The 17,948-nt window shown below is 38.2% G+C and overlaps 1 pseudogene; it reads right to left on the bottom strand.

The window, feature by feature from the left end:
* Nucleotides 1-2,751: 2,751 nt before the first annotated feature.
* On the bottom strand, nucleotides 2,752-7,059 carry LOC132427877 (DNA primase small subunit-like; annotated as a pseudogene).
* Between the last annotated feature and the right edge of the window lie 10,889 nt (nucleotides 7,060-17,948).

The raw sequence follows: 17,948 nt of genomic DNA, 5'->3' as shown, positions 1-17,948 counted from the left end.
AAACACAGCCCATAGGCCAAATTCATCCCCAAATCCCTCTTTTTTTCTTATAAACAAATTTGTATTGGAAAACAGCCACATTTTTTTCATGTATATATTGATTATGGCTGCTTTTGAGCAACAATGGCAGGTTGAGTGGTTGAGACAGATGCCAGACACCACCAGCTCACAAAGCCAAAGATATTTACTTTGGGGCCCTATACAAAAAATGTTTGGCAATCACTCCTAACCTCTATGCAGGAATATGTGAAACATCAAAATGGGCCCAACTTGGGTGGTAAGAAACACTTATGGCAATTCAAAATTAGAGCATTGATACATTTTGATAAAGGTAATGATTAAAAATGTGAAAATGCCTCTGATTTGGGTTTATGAGGCAGTCAGACTTTGAAAACTTTGCTGCGATGACTTTGAAATAATACTGTGTTTGGCCACTCCAACCAGACACAAATAGGCATGTTTTTGTTTTATATTATTTTTTCTTAATAAAATGTTTTTAAGCAAATTAGTCCTTTTCACCTTTACTAATTCTCTTCCTTATTTGAGATTGTCATTCTTTTTCTAATAGCTTAAGGTAAATAACAACTCATTTTTCATCTTTTTTTAATAATAAAAAAGTATTGTGAGGGTACAATTTTTCCTCAATCTTGCTTTTTCTGTAACCCCTAGGTTCAGTTGTAAAGTATTCTCCTTTTCATTGATTTTTAGTTTATAATTTTATTTTTCTGTTTCCTTTGATTCAAGAGATGGGTGTGCTGCTTAACTCCCCAATAACTATGATATTAAAATTCTTTCTAGTTTTATTATATTATGAGAATATGATATATAAACATTTTACTTTTTGGATTTAAGATATTCATTTTAGCTAAGTGCATGATTTTTTTTTAATTTCCAAAAGATTATTCTCAATTTGGTGAATTTAGGACCCCTCACATATATAGCCATAGTTATGTAATCAGATATACCAATTGCACTATTTATAGCCTGTATGGCTTTACCTGTTTTTTGTGTACTATCTCAATCCAACTCCAATATGGGTGTATTGAAATCTTCCACTTGCACTAAAAGAAAGAAAAAAAACCACACAATATGACCTCATTCGTGTATAGGTAAAATTACCCTTAGATGTGTGTGAACCTTCTTATTCCCAGGTGTTACTGCCATCCTGACTGCCGTCACCATCCATTCTTATTTCTATCAAATCAGGATTTCTATCATCTCAAACCTTCCTATTTTTTAAAGTTGATATATCAGTGAGTACTTCTATAGACTGGCCCTGTAAATATTTGGTAAATTCCTTAGATCTAAGAATAGCTTCTTTAGCATGGTTGTTTTTCGGGATAGTAATGAAGAAACACCAAGAAACATCCCTTTGACTGTACCTGCTTTGAGTCAGTGCCCAGCCTCATGCTAGCTGCCTAGTCTTTGAGTCTTGCCCATGACATATAAGATTTTATTTCCAAGATGTGATTCCATGTTTAGGACAGTAGGTGGGACTAAAACCTCAATGCTTCTCATAAGGAACACTGATCTGGGTTTTCTCCCAGATAAACTCTAATTTAGATTGTTTCTTACTGAGCCACTTTCTTGATCCTCATATACAGACCGCAATCCAGAGTATTTGGTTTTTGTACACAGTCTTTAATATTTCTTTAAAAAAATTAGAAAAGAAAGAAATGCAAGGCATTTAAATGTGTTGACTACATTATAGCATCTGTTGTATATAAACCAAAAGATTAAAAAAAAAAAAGACTGTATGCCTATAGAGAAAACAATGTTAAAGGAAAGACAAATTTCATTGTCACAGAAAGCACTAGCCCAAAAGCCGGTTTCTCAATGTTTCTCAGAAGATAGAATGTAAACCAGAACAACTGCTTTGTTCAGATTGGTTGTAAAACCAAGCAAAATAAATCTGACACTTCAAAATGTATCACACAAAATCAAACATGGAAGAAACAAAACCTTTAAAATTCAATTTAAGTATCTAGATATATGGAAAGTCCAAGTGTTTTGACAAATACAACAGGTTTTATGTTGGTGAAATGAAGTTGGTTATTTTTTCTAAGCTGCTTCTTTAAGGTAGACTAATCCAATTGTTCTCTGAGGGAAGAAGTTAGGAGTTACAATTGCAATAGCTGTAAAAAATACTCTATTGGACCCTAATATTGTAATCTAGTAACTCATATCTTTTGAAGTTTTGGTAGGTTTAGATGTCTAGCTCAAAATAACTTTTAAAAGATGGTCAGTGGGCTATGCTCTGACCAATAAAAATATTAGTGAGCAAAATTAGGAAGTGACATGCTCCACATACAATTAACTTAAGTGTCTAAGACTTATGGACAAAGCCCTCATTCACTTAGAACATCCATTCCAGAAATATGGAGGGTGTATCCAGTGAACTGAGATTAAAGTTTTAGACATATTACTGCTCACTTACCTCTGTATACGGCAACCAGGAGAACTGTGTATTCATATCAGAAATCTTAGAATTATCTTTGTACAATATTAAATTTTACACATTTATCTGCAATCCACTTATTCTTCCCATTATGGCTCCTTCCAGGAAACTTGACACTCTCCTTTGGTGGTCTCAGGAATCTTTTCAACATAATTATTTCTTTAAAAAAAAAGATTGCTTTGAGCATAAAATGCATATGTGGCTCTGCCATATTTATTAAATGGATCTTGAAGTATTTGATTCTTGGTTGAAGGTAGAAGATATCCACACTACTTTGAAGGGAGTTGTTATCTTCACAAGTGTTTTTGTAAATCACTCTTCTCAATAACTTCTCCTTTTGTTGATTTACTTAAACTTTCAAGAAACTGTTCAGAAACTTTTACGTAAGGAGCTAGGCTGGTCTTCTTATAATCTCTGATTCTATGCTTAATATCAGATTCAGCTTCCTTCTCTTTTTCCTATTCACTAGTGGAAATAGTATCCAATTCACGGCACATGGCGCTTATGGTTGGTACAGTAAATGGATCAAACTGATCTACTTTCTGTAAATCAATAAGCACAGTGCAATCTGTTTTAGGTTGACCACTAAAAGGCCTCTTCAGTCAATGGTTGATTCCTTTGCTAACACTGATATCCAGCTGTGGAAAACAGTACTGGAGCGCGATCTTTCACTATAGCCAGGGTCCACATTTGTCATTTTCGATGTTATTCTGACACCTGCTGGCTACCTTCTTCAAATGCTCCCAACCCTGAAGCGAACGGTGATGATTTTGGAAGCTTTGTTGATGTTCATCATGAATTGTTTCAGAAACAAGGCCTACAATCTTATTCCAGCTTTATTTTCAAGTATATCTTGATCAAGACATATTCGTCAATGTATTCTTTTTATTATGTTTATAGATTTTCTGACAAAAGGGTTAATCTTTTCACTTAGGTGAACTTTCTTTGTAACGTCTTGGCCACCCTTAACAAGGCTCAAATACTCAACTACCCCAGAAACTACTTCCGAGGGCAATTTTAGGATTCATCCCAGACCCAGCAATGAACACCTCTCCTTCCAGAATATACCCAGAGACGATGCTTAAATCCCAAATCCTCGGGCTTCCCTGGTGGCGCAGTGGTTGAGAGCCCGCCTGCCGATGCAGGGGACATGGGTTTGTGCCCTGGTCCGGGAAGATCCCACATGCCGCGGAGCGGCTGGGCCCGTGAGCCATGGCTGCTGAGCCTGCGCTTCCGGAGCCTGTGCTCCGCAACGCGAGAGGCCACAACAGTGAGAGGTCCGCGTACCGCAAAAAAAAAAAAAAAAAAAAAAAAAAAATCCCAAATCCTCCTTCAGGGCTCTGTCGATGGTGCATATGACCGATGTCATGAGAGCCCAGCACTTAGAACATTTGTCTACATCCTCTTTTCCAGATCACTCTGGTTGTTGAAGGATTGGTAGTGAACGTAAATATCCTTCCAACGTAAATGAATATTTACGGTGCCGAAAGTAATTCTTTATCACTCCACCAAAGTTGAGCCAGCGACAGTACTGGGCCTATGGAAAGAGCCTCCGGTAATAAAGCTTAAGCAGCTTGGGCAGCTGGGCTGCGTCCAACGCCTCCACAGAGTGCGGAACTCGTCCCTGGCCGGATTGCCCAGAGAATTGGCGGGAACCTCAAACCGCAGCCTCGGCCACTGCGCAGGCGCGTCGCGGCGTCAGCGGCCGTCTGCAGCCGCCCCCGGGAGTTGTAGCTCGCGCCTGGGAGATGGCCTGGCGCCCGGAGGTTCTGCAGCATCTCTGCCCATCCGCTCTGACAGTGGGTCCAACGCTCAGATGGAGAGAAGGAGGCCATGCCTATTCCAGAAAGAAGTTTTTCTGCGGAAAGGTGAGCCCTTAAGCATATTAAGAATCAGCAGCCCGGTGAAGAGATACGTGAGGCAGGGCGAAGTGTGTGGGAAGGGCCGGGATGTCCCAGGTACTCCCCAGGCACGCCACTCCTCCTGAATTTCCGCTCTGTTCACCAACCCCGAAGCTCCCAGTGTGATTTTTAGTACACTACGACTTGCTTGCTGCAAACCCCCTAAAACCCGTGTATGCCTGAGGACGCGGAGGTTGAAATAGAGGGGGAAGGGTAAGCTTATTTGCTCTCTCTGCTCAGGTGGACCTGCTGCCAGGAGTCTGAGCTCCACAGAGTATGAATTAACTTGAGATAGAGTTCAGAATTTGCTTATTAGTCTCCAAAACTTCAAGGCCAAAATAAGACATGGTTTCTGTCTGAGTAAAGCTTCAGTTGATTCTTTCAGACCTGGTTATCTAAATTTCAAAACAGTGAGAAAAAGAAACCACTCAATTGGTACTTGACTCTGGTTCATTGACTATCTAAAATAATGCAAAAAGTTAGCATTACTCACATTTTGGGGAGAGGAACTGGCTTAAGAGTATTTTTCCCTATCCTAAGACCATAAATATATGCTCCTATATTTTCTTTAAGAATAGTTCTTTATTAGTCTGTTTTGCATTTTTTTTTTAAGTCTAGTGAAAAAAAGAACTTGCTGGGGGAGAAGGCCATGGAAGGGCTTGGGTACCATGGAAGATAGAATATATTTAAGTATCTATTCTGTATTTCAGGAAGATAGAGATATTGTTAAATTTTTAAAAAATGAAAGGAGAGGCAGCAACCAGAAAAAAATTGAAGGATGTATGAATTTAAACCCATCAAAGGAAATCTGATCTGTCAAGTGCAGGGCAGGAAAGGAAAAATGGAAAAAATATAAATAAAAGATATACAGAGAAACTTGGACAAAATAAAGAAAGAAATACAAACAAAGAAGGAAATACAAAGAAACTTGGACAAAACTTGTATTAATGAGCACTGGGTGTCGTAACAAAATACCATAGACTGAGTGGCTTAAACAACACGCTTTTATTTCTCACATTTCTGGAGGTTGGGAAGTCCACTATGAGGATTCAGTTCCCTGGTAAGGGCTCTCTTCCTGGGTTGCAGAAGGCTACCTTCTCACTGTTCTCACATGGTGGAGAGAGAGGAAGCAAGCTCTCTGATGTCTCTTCTTATAAGGGCCTTAATCATAAGGGTCACACCTTCATGACCTCATTGAAATCTGTCTCCACCTCCAGCTGCCATCACATTTGTGGTTTGGACTTCAGCATGTGAATTTTGGAAAGACACGGTTCAGTCCATACTGTTCCACTCCTGGCTCCACAAAATTCATGCCATTCTCACATGCAAAATATATTCACACCATTCCAGTAGCCCCAAGCCTTAAATCTTTTGAGAATTAATTCTAAATTCAAAGTCCAAAGTCTCATCTAAATAGAAAATCAGATATCAGTGTTAATCGAGGGATGAGTTATCTGAGGCAAAAATTCCTCTCCAGCTGTAAAGTTGTGAAACCAGACAAGCTCTGTGCTTCCAAAATACAATTGTGGGACGAGCATAGTACAGACACCCCCATTCCAAAAGGGAGAAGTAGGAAAGAAGGAAGCGGTGATGAGTCACAAGCAGGTCAAAAACTAGCATGGTGAATTCCATCAGATTATAAGTCTCAGAATAATCCTCTTTTGTTTGATGCTTTGCCTTCTGGAACCATTGAGGTAACAGTTCTGCTCCTGCAGCTGTGCAGGGCAGGGGTCATGCCCTCAGAACTCTGTCAGGTGGAGGTCATTTCCCCAAGCCTCTTCCAGGTGAGAGAATCTAGCCTTGAAGGTTCTGGGTGACCCCAGCCCCACAGCTTCAGTCGGGAGCCATATGGCCTGTTGAAACCAAAGTGGTGGCCTTAATGATCTCTGAATTGTATGCAGGGCGATTCTTTCCTTTGTTTTAAATTGAGGTATAACTGATATACAAGATAATATTAGTTTCAGGTGTACAACATGATTTGATATTTGTATATATAGTGAAATGATCACCACAGTAAGTCTAGTTAAGATCCCTCAGCATCTGCAATTACAAAATTTTTTTTATTGTGATGAAAAATTTTAAGATCTACTCTTAGCAACTTTCAAGTATGCAATACAGTGTTAACTATAGTTACCATGCTGTACGTTACACCCTCATGACTTAGTTATTTTATTTAAAAATTTTATTTATTTATTTTTGGCTACATTGGGTCCTCGTTGCTGCACACGGGCTTTCTCTAGTTGCGGCGAGTGGGGGGCTACTCTTCGTTGCGGTGCACTGGCCCCTCACCACGGTGGCCCCTTCCGCTGTGGAGCATGGGCTCCAGGCACACGGGCCTCAGTAGCTGTGGTCCATGGGCCCAGTAGCTGTGGCTCAGGGGCTCCAGAGCACAGGCTCAGCAGCCCTGGCTCATGGGCCAGCAGCCATGGCTCATGGGCCCAGCCGCTCTGCGGCACACGGGATCCTCCTGGACTAGGACCTGAACCTGCGCCGCCAGGATTGGCAGGTGGACTCTCAACCACTGCGCCACCAGGGAAGCCCATACTGGAAGTTTGTACGTTTTGACCCCATTCACCCATTCTGTCTACCATCACCCACCCCCACCCCCAGCCTCCGGCAACCACCAATCTGTTCTTCTCTGTATCTATAAGCTTGTTTTCTTTCACTGTCATTCTTTTCTTTTCTTGAAGAATAGTGCATGTTTGCAGCCGAAAATCTTTATTGTCCTGTCCTGTAGAATCTAAGAAGTCCAATAACCTTTCTTTATTTCATCCTGTCTTGATACCCTTCAATTCAAACTGGCAGTGTTTCTGCTTATATAATCTCATAATCTCTTTATCAAGTGATGGTCCAGCCATATCCTTGGTGTTATCTTCTGAATACACTTTCTCATTTTTTGAAATATGGACAGGCTGAGAATTTTCCAAATCTTTAAATTGTTTCCTTTTTGCTTAACAATTCCTTCTTCAATTCATCTCTTCTTGAATTTTACTATAAGGAGGCAAGAGGAAACAAGCTGCCCCTTCAATGTTTTGCTTAGCAATGTCCTCAGCTAAATATCCAGTTTCATCACTTGCAAGTTTTACCTTCTACAAAACACTAGCACACAAACACATTCAGCCAAGTTCTTTGCTGCTTTATAACAAGGATTACCTTTCCTCTGGTTTCTAATAGCATGTTCCTCATTTCCATCTGAGACCTCAAAATGGCCTTTAACATCCATATTTTTGCCAGTATTCTGCTTATGATTATCTATGTATTTTCTTTTCTTTTCTTTTTTTTTTTTTTGCGGTACGCGGGCCTCTCACTGCTGTGGCCTCTCCCGTTGCGGAGTACAGGCTCCGGATGCGCAGGCTCAGCGGCCATGGCTCACGGGCCCAGCTGCTCCGCGGCATGTGGGATCTTCCCAGACCGGGGCACGAACCCGCGTCCCCCGCATCGGCAGGCAGACTCTCAACCACTGCGCCACCAGGGAAGCCCTATCTATGTATTTTCTAACAAGATGGAAGTTTTGTCTCCAGCTCTCTTTTTTTTTTCTTTTCCTGAGCTCCTCAGAATCACTCTTAATGTCTGTATTTCTAGCGTATAGCTCAGAACTCATCAGGCAGGTCTTTACCCATTACCCAGTTGCAAAGCTGCTTCCACATTTATAGATATTTGTTGTAGCAGCACCTTACTTCTTGGTATCAAATTTATATTAGTCAGCTCAGGCTACTGTAACCATAGACTTAAACAGGAATTTATTTCTTACCATTCTGGACACTGGGAAGTCCAAGATCAAGGTGCTGGCCCATTCAGTTCTCCATTGAGGGCTCTCTTCTGGCTTGCAGATAACTGCCTTCTTGCTGGGGCCTCGTATGGCAGAGTGAGAGCAAACAAGCTCCCTGGTGTCTCTTCCTAGAAGAACACTAATTCCTCCGTGAAGCCTTCCACCTCATATATGGTATATATGATACATATAATATATGTATATAAGTGTATGACATATTTATATAGTTAAATATGTTATATTTAATATATGTTTAAATCCAGCAATACTCACTAAATCAACTTAAAGTCAACAAAAGCTATAAAACAGGAGCTAACTTGGCAAGAATATGTAATTTTATTAAGAAAATAGTTGTATTAAATGTATTAAACAAATTTACATAAATAAAACTCAGGACTTGTTGGGACAAGATAAGCAGATTGGAGTGAACAGAGTTTAGAGCACATGGCTGTGTAGACAAATGGATGCAAAACTATACAGATATACTGGAGCCAAACTGTAAATATTATTACTTTAAATTTTAGCCTACTATTGTTGGGGCGTATGGAAGGCTTTTACAAAAGTTAAATGGCATGACCAGAATTGTATTTTAAAAATATAATTATGGCAATGGAATCAAAGCTGAATTGAAACAGAGAGCAAGAGGACACTAGAGAAAATGTAATCAGCCGGGAGGTTTCCTCAGCTAAAGAAAAGAAGGTCCTATACCAATGGTAAACTAATTTCCTTTCAGTCAGTTAAAGTTACTCCCGTGTTCAGGAATCTATCATGGCTCATTTTCCACTGGTGAAAGCCTCAAATCTACCTGGCATCAATGACACCCACATTTTTTTTTCTTTTTTTTGCAGTACGCGGGCCTCTCACCGTTGCGGCCTCTCCCGCTGCAGAGCACAGGATCCGGATGCGCAGGCCCAGTGGCCATGGCTCACGGACCCAGCCGCTCCGCGGCACGTGGGATCCTCCCGGACCGGGGCACGAACCCGTGACCCCTACATCGGCAGGCAGACTCCCAACCACTGCGCCACCAGGGAAGCCAGACACCCAGATTTTAACCTCACTCTTCGAATATAATCATTTCCTAAACTGTTTGTTTAAAAGTTCTCCTGAAACTTGTAGTAAAGTGCCTTAAAGAAGACATGAGGCTTCCCTGGTGGCGCAGTGGTTAAGAGTCCGCCTGCCGATGCAGGGGACGCGGGTTCCTGCCGCGGAGCGGATGGGCCCGTGAGCCGTGGCCGCTGGGCCTGCGCGTCCGGAGAGGCCGCAGCAGTGAGAGGCCCGCGTACTGCAAAAAAAAAAAAAAAAAAAAAGAAGACATGAAATCTAGCATGGCTCCTGGCACTCTGCTTGTGTGACCTCAGATAAGTATTTTAATTCCTCAGTGGGACTTTTTTCCTTACCTGTAAGTTATATGAGGGCCTGGACCATGTCTATCTTGTCCATTATTATGTTTCAGCCCAGAGTGTAAAACATAATAAGTGCTTAATAAACACCCATTTATTAAGAGGTGTGATAATAATTTTTGCCTTATGTACTAGATAGGGGTCCTGTGAGGATCAACCCAAAGAATGCAGGGGATAAGCATTTTACAGTTTAGCCATGTTAAAAATCTTTGTTCGATTATGACTTGGTTATAAACAAACAAATAAATAAATATGTGTGTATGTGTGTGTGTGTGTTTGGTCTACTTACAGAAATAATGCATGTTTACTATAGGAAATTTTTAAGTTTAGTAAATCACACACAAAAATAACAACAGATATTATTATGCTATGCAGAGATAATCAGCAAGATGAGCTTACACTTAGGCTTTTTCTAATGAAATATACATCTTTAAAAAATACCATATGTCATAGGATATTTTATACTCTATTCTTCTCTCAGTAATTGTTGGAGGAAGTTATTGAGAGGACATGAATGCCTCTTGACCCACAAGCTCCTTACCATCTCCCCCCACCCCCTGCCTTGGAATAAATGTTCCATCTTCTGTTCTCATACTAGAAGCCAGTTCAAGGATGCAGCTTTGACAGAGTAATGTGTTATTGAGGCCATCTGGGCTGTATATGTGACTGAGCCTTGTTAAGGCCTCTACTTAAATTCTTAAGATTCTGGCAAGTGGGGGGCAGAAATCTACTTGCCTTGTGGTTGCCCAAGGCAAGCCTCATGTGTAAGCTCCCTTGCTTATTAAAACTGCTGCCACCCACAGAAAAAAAATAAAAGAAAAAGTAAAAGTTTGTTGTATTAAGCTTATTAAACAACTTTTAATGAATAAAAAGGTATATCATATTCATGGAATGACATAACATACTAAATGTGTCAAATATTACCAATTTTCTCCAAATTACTTTACAAATCCAATGTAATCTCAAAAATAATTAAGCTGGATCTGTGGTATAACTGAACAGATTCATTCAAAAATTTATGTTGGAGACTAAATAAACACCTAGAGATTGCTAGGTTCACTTTAAGAAGGTAAATGAGAATACTGACCAGATTTAAGACATTCTGCAAAGCTATAGTTATAAAACCAATAGTATCCTTATACCAGAAGAGACAAATATATAAGTCAAACAGAATAGAAACTTTAGAAATAGATACATGCATTTATGGAAACATGATATATTATGAAATGGCACCAAAATCAATCGTTAAAAGATATGAGGGAAAACAACTTCTCTAATTGGAGAAAAATAAAGCATGAGTACTCCTTATCTCTGATACAAAGGCAGATTTCAAATATGTTATAGATAAATGATGTGGAATTTGCACCATAAGTATCATAGACCACAAGGTTATTCTTCTACTGTTCTTCTATGTAGAAGAAAATTATTTCTTATATTTAGAAGAAAATTAGTAGAATAATTTGTGGACCATAGGTAGGAAAAGATTTTTGCAAGACCTTCAAAGCACAAACTATGAGATGAAAAAGCCAGTTGTTACGTTATCAACAGTAAGATTTTCTGTCAGTGAAAGATACCATTGATAAATGGTAAGCTATTGGCTAAATTTAAAAAGAACAAGGGGGACTTCCCTGGCGGTCCAGTGGTTAAGGCTCCACGCTTCCAATGCAAGGGATGTGGGTTTGATCCCTGGTCGGGGAACAAGATCCCATGTGCCACATGGAGTGGCCAAAAAAACAAAAAAAATGAAAAACAAACAGAAAACAACAACAACAAAAATAAAACTAACAAGGGATTGTTATCTGTTATATAGAAATAACTTTTGTTAATCAAGGAAAAGACTGAAAATCCATTGAAAAAAATGGACTAATGAAAGAGACAGACTACCATAGATCAGACTTCTGCACAACTAAACAGTACACAAGGAAACTCTCATACTTATAATCATATAAATACAAATTAAAGCAGTGACAAATCACTTTACTCATGTCAGAAAGATTATATTTCAAAAGGATGGAAATATAAAGTGTTGGTGAATGTGTATGGAGTGCTAACTTTCACTCACAGTGGAAAGTAATCTGGAAAGTAATTTTTTCTAAATTAAATATTAATAATATCCTATGATCACATGATCTATATGATATATATCATACAGAAATTCTAAGAAGCATCCATACATAGATAAAGACAAGGATATTGACTGTGGTATTGTTTGTGGTGATGGAGTTGGTGGCAACCTCAGTGTCCATCAGTAAGAGATATGATGGATGTTTAAATGCAGTGGATGTCTACTAAAATTCACTATGAAATACTAAGAATAAATGAGCATGTTCCAGCAACACAAAAGACCTCTAATCAGAGATTTGGATAAGAGAAGTAGAAAATAGAGATTTATACCATATAAGTAAATTGGAAATATCCACAAAACATACTACATATTTTATAACGTTATATTTAAGGGCATAGATCAATCACATTAGCTATGGGATGAGGGGAATAAGAATAGTGATCTTGAAAGAATGGAAAATACAAAATAAGAAAGATTACTGGCAGGATCGATGGTGGTAATGTACTTTTTAATTTAAAAGTATGATCAATTCTTTCAAACTGATCTCCATTAGAAAGACAAAAAAGGAGTGGGGGGGAGAAAGGAAGGAAAAAAACCCCTAATATTTGGTGTTTGCTACTTGGAGTTCTGACTGTTTTATTTAATAAAACATTTAAAAAAGGAACACATTGAACATTTTAAGTTATTGGGCCTGGTAGAAGAGAGTCTGCCCTGATACATTTCTAAATGTGAAGGTCTTTTTTCATTACTTATTCTTTCACTAATTTTTTTATTGTTACTATTGCTTATTACTGCACTACAACTGTTATGTCACTACAATGCATTGGTATGGTGATTAATTCTTGTTTATCCTGCTTGTTGTTCCTTGTGTACTTTCCAATTGAAGGTTCAGGTTTTCTAACTGTACTAGAATAGTCTCAGCCTTACATCTTTGGGTATTGTTTCTCCAGTACTTCCTCAGTGTCTTTCTTGTGCATTCCTATGATAGGTATATTAGAACCTGTCAATAAATCTATCATTTGACATCTATCTCTGAACTTCTTTTTTGTATTTTTACTATTTTACTGGCTCTTCTATGTCCTATGTGCATTCTTTACAATAATAAGGAAATACTCTAGTCCTTTTTTTGACTATGTCCTTTTCAACCTAAACAATCCCTAATTTTTAAAATTTCAGTCACTACATTTTTAATACCTGATATTTGGAACTAGTTGTTTTCATATTGTCCTGCTCCTGTGTTTCATGATTTCCTTTCTCGTATGCCTTTGAGAATCTGCAACATACCTATTTTAAGGTCATCTTAGAAATATTATTTTGTGCTATATCTGAAGTGACAGATCTCTTGAATTTTGATGTTTTAAAGCTGTTGCTATTAGCATTTTTTCCTCATTTGTTTTAGAATTTAGTTTGCAGGGCTGTCTATGATGGCATTTGCTTCCTCCCATCCCCTTTCTATGCAGTTTTCCTTGTCTGTAATTTTGCGTTTCTTAATTTGGCCATTATAGTCCTGTGTATGTGACCAGGTCTTATGTTATCGATTTAGCACTTTAATCTTCTGGGGATACTGGGAAACCTCAGATTGAGTCATTGCTTAGCAAGGAGCTGGGTTCCTCTTCTCAGTGGGACGATTTTTCAATTTCTTCCCCATGTCTTTAGGTATGCCTCTTTATATGTCATTTCCTTGGGAAGAGGTACCACTTTTCTTTGCCCTGCTTTGTAGGCTTGGGTTCAAATAGTGAACGTGGATTTGATGTCTACTTCTATGAGACATTTTTAATCTCCTCTTCTCCCCATCTACTCTGCTTGCTGCTGGAGGTGAAGCCCAGGAGATCTGCTTCAACTCTGCTTCCTGCTTTTCACATCTGATTCCACTTTTGGTTCCATAGATGTTTATCTTATTTTTGAAGATTGCTGCACTTAGAAAACCTTCTTTTTTCCAGATTTTCTCTGTAATTGAAATTTGTTTGATATACAGAGGTTGTCTCGAAGACTGAACTGGTCTTTCAGTCTCCTTTTTCATTAAAAACAAAACAAAAAATAACTGCAAGAAAAGGGATTCTTTTAAAGTCATGTAAAAGAGATTATTTTCTCAAAGGCTCAAAGTGTATAATTATATTCTACTCTCTATTCTAAAAGCTTTCAGAAGTGATGTGTTAAAAATTACTTTCCTCAATTTGTGCAAATTATTTTAAATTTTCTAGTTGCTAGTCAAGACTTTTAAAGTTTTAAATGACATAATTGCAAATAATATTGTGTAGTAGACTTATTTTAGTAGCTTAGTCGAACTTATTTTCATATATTTATTTTGTAAAAATCAAATTTAGGGATTGAATGTACTTTATCTGAGTCATTAATTTGGGCCAGTCTCTTCATTGAAAGTGAAATTTCACACCAACCCTTGTTAAAAAATAAAATTTTGAAAGTGCATTAAAAATAATGAAGTACTTGTAATTTTGCATGAATATTTTGGTGACAGAGATAAACCTATTTTGATATTAGTAAGAAACATCTGGGCTTCCCTTGTGGCGCAGTGGTTGAGAGTCTGCCTGCCGATGCAGGGGACGCGGGTTCGTGCCCTGGTCTGGGAGCATCCCACATGCCACGGAGCGGCTGGGCCCGTGAGCCATGGCTGCTGAGCCTGCGCGTCCGGAGCCTGTGCTCCACAATGGGAGAGGCCGCAACAGTGAGAGGCCCACGTACCGCAAAAAAAAAAAAAGAAACATCTACTCAAATGTGTAGTAGCCACTTGAGTGTGGATTTTTTCAATAATGCTGTAAAAATATTCATTTCTATGAATCATCTTTTTCAGATATTTGTCATAAAGGTATTTATCCATTCATTTGTGCCTGATATGTTTAGAAAATACTAAGTACATATTTTTTCAACAAGTAAGTTGCTAACTTTATCTTCATAAAAGGTAATAATGTTGAAATTAAAGATATTAAAAATATGTCATTTTACTCCCTATGAGGCACAATCAAAATAGATTCCTGTATTAAATTATGGCATTTGAGTGATTTTAGTTCTCTTACTCTTGAGCAGTTAGCTAGTTTTGACTTCGTATGTCCTTTAATCCCAACTTCATTCACTTCATTAATTTAACAGGTTTAGAATTACAAATATTCTAAGCCATCTTCAGCAGTTTTTAGCTTAGTGTTTTAATATACCATTACACTGGAAGAACAGCCTAGTCAAAAACTGGGTACATATAAACAAAGTTGACCAACTTTACATAAATAAAATACGAAAAGAACATGGGTTCTGTAGTTGGAGACCTGAATTTGTATTCCGGCTTCACCACTTAGTGCCTCTATGACCTTAGGAAAGTTATTTAAGTCTAAGTTTCATCTTCTGTAAAATGCTGGAAATAGCACATAACTCGCAGGTTTGTTGGAGGATAAAATAAGGTAGTGTAAAACCATTGGCCCAACACATACCCCGTATCAGGGACTCTGTCAGTGATGATTCTCTGAGCTATGAGAATCCTAAATTATCTTTTTGATTCCTCGGAACCAAAACATCTAAACAAACTAATGTCTTTAAAACTTTATATATTATATATAGTTTTTAAAATCAATAACCATTTTTTGAGTACTCACTATGAGGCCTGTATAGTCCTAGTTGTTGGCAATGCAAACATGAGCTTGAATTCTGCTCTGGTGAGGAAGAACAATTATAATTATGCTAACTTTCCTAATTCCTAATGGCATTTAGTCAGGGGAACAAGAACCATAAAATAGACACTAAGAAAGCTATTACCCTTATTTCTTGCTCTCTGTCTCTCTTTCCGGGTTCATATTTCATTTCATCCCTGCTTCTCTTTGTGAGTCAGCTTCTTTCATCTTTCTTCTGGCACATCAGATTTCTTTGTTCAAGTTCTTCCTCATAGCTCAGTGATAGTCACATAAGAGTCTCTCAGAGCAGAGACTGCATCTTCTAATCTCGGCATAGTGACTCCACATTCCTTGGAGACACATTCCAACTGGACCAGTTTTGGTTGACTGTCCACCTAGTCCAGTTGGCTGTGGCAGGTGGCAAGGTCATGGAGTAGGCTGCTTACTCAAAAGAAGCTGAGAAAATCCAGGATTTAAGGTTGTGGTCTGTACAGACTGGAATAGGTTCGTTTCTAGCTATTGGTAAATATTCTCAGAGAAAAGGAACTTTAAAAAAGAAAGCTAGTGTAGGCTGATTGAAATAAGATCACCATGTCATATCTGATTTCATCTAAATTTTTCCACATCAGAATATCTTATTACAATGCAGTGACCAAAGGAGAAATATTTATGAGAGTTGAAGAAACTGTTACGTGAAACCAAGCATTCCCTGGTGAGGACTTTTGGTATCTTGATAAAATGTTATAATTGTATGATAAAATGTTATAATTGTACAAAACCTTCTTAGACACCTTTATAAACCACATTTATTCGTGAACTCGTTTTCTTCAGTCAACTTGCTGATGTGACTAGGGACACAAACATTTGGCTTCATTCTACTCCATTGATACAAATTGTCCGCCAAACCCCATCCAAATAGAATCTATTGATCTGAATGATGAACAGGTGAAACTCTGTATGTATGTATGTTTAAATATATATGTTTACACAACAATATCTGAGAAAGGATTTATGGTAGCTCATTCAATATTGCATCAAAAAATATTACTTTACTTGAAAAGTATTTCAAACAGCATGCCCTACTAAAAATGGATAAAGGGCGCCTCTCTACATTATACACACAAAAAAATCGATAGTATTATCTGGAATTTAGATCTAGAGAAAAGGAAGTTGTGATATACAAGGACAAAGTGTAAGTCAGACAGAAGTAGAGACATAATTTGGATTCTTAACATAAATTCTTAACACCATTTCTGTAGTGAGGACAGTGAAATTTAAAACATGGCAACCAACTTAGAGAGGAGAGCTTATTTAAATTAAAAAAAAATTCTCAGTGTGTTGATAAGGAAAATAATAATATATGATTTACATGGCTGAAAATCACTTTTTTTCTTGAACAAAATTACCTTTAGTAAAGTTCAGGTCAACCATTACTGAATGCCCACCATACATAAGATTCCATACAAGATTTTGAGGATCAAGAATTAATAAAAGTTATGATGCTCTCCTTTAGGGATTTTAAATGAGGGTATCAGATGAGGAAGACATGAATACACACAATTATTAATTCACTGTTACTTTCAAAATGATGGAAGCATGTATACAGTACAAAAATATGAAGAAAGGTATGTTGAAACTACCAGTGTATAAACCAGAGAGTGGTTCACTCATAGGTTCCAGATGTATGAAGACTGGAGGTTCACCATAAATCCTAACATCACCTTGATAAGATGAAAAGAATTGAAAACAGATTTCTCTTCTATAGAGGGTCAAAACTTTAAGCCAAATGATTGAGGTGTTAAATATTATTTCAACAATCAGTGAATAAGAGTCTTTTTTTTCTTTTTGTTTTATATAGTATAGGACCTTCCTATGTATCTGAAATTAAGCTTGGTAATTAATTACCTACTTTATACCTTGTACATGGAATGGGTTCCCTTTCAACATGCTCCTACTTGATACCCTATTTTTTGTGACAGATCTCAATGTTTCTGGCTTTCATGTCTCTATATTTCATTCCATAACCCCAATTTATTCTTGCCTATGACACTGTATGGTCTTCTTGTGACCTTCTACTCTAGAAGGCTGTCCTTCATTTGCCTACTCAGACTTGGCATCCATGATATTCCCTTTGTTTTGTCCTAATGACCTTAGTTCTGCTTAAAACTTTTCCAGTAGATTCATGTTATGTATCAACTGTGACATATAATTTCTCATGCCTTGATTACCTGACCAAGATTCTGTTCTTTTCTCCTTGCATCTTGCTATAAAAACTTTGGGATGGGCTTCCCTGGTGGCGCAGTGGTTGAGAGTCCACCTGCCGATGCAGGGGACACGGGTTCGTGCCCTGGTCCGGGAAAACCCCACATGCCATGGAGCGGCTGGGCCTGTGAGCCATGGCCGCTGAGCCTGCACGTCCGGAGCCTATGCTCCGCAACGGGAGAGGCCACAACAGTGAGAGGCCCGCGTACTGCAAAAAAAAAAAAAAAAAAAAAAACCCTCAAAATAGAACTACCACATGACCCAGCAATCCCACTACTGGGCATATACCCTGAGAAAACCATAATTCAAAAAGAGTCATGTACCACAATGTTCATTGCAGCTCTATTTATAGTAGCCAGGACATGGAAGCAACGTAAGTGTCCATCAACAGATGAATGGATAAAGAAGATGTGGCACATATATACAATTGAATATTACTCAGCCATAAAAAGAAACGAAATTGAGTTTTTTTTAGTGAG

Source organism: Delphinus delphis, chromosome 7 (genome assembly GCF_949987515.2).
Source record: "Delphinus delphis chromosome 7, mDelDel1.2, whole genome shotgun sequence".
NCBI lineage: Eukaryota > Metazoa > Chordata > Mammalia > Artiodactyla > Delphinidae > Delphinus > Delphinus delphis.
The sequence above is the reverse complement of the archived record's forward strand: the minus strand, read 5'-3'. Positions and strand labels throughout refer to the sequence as shown.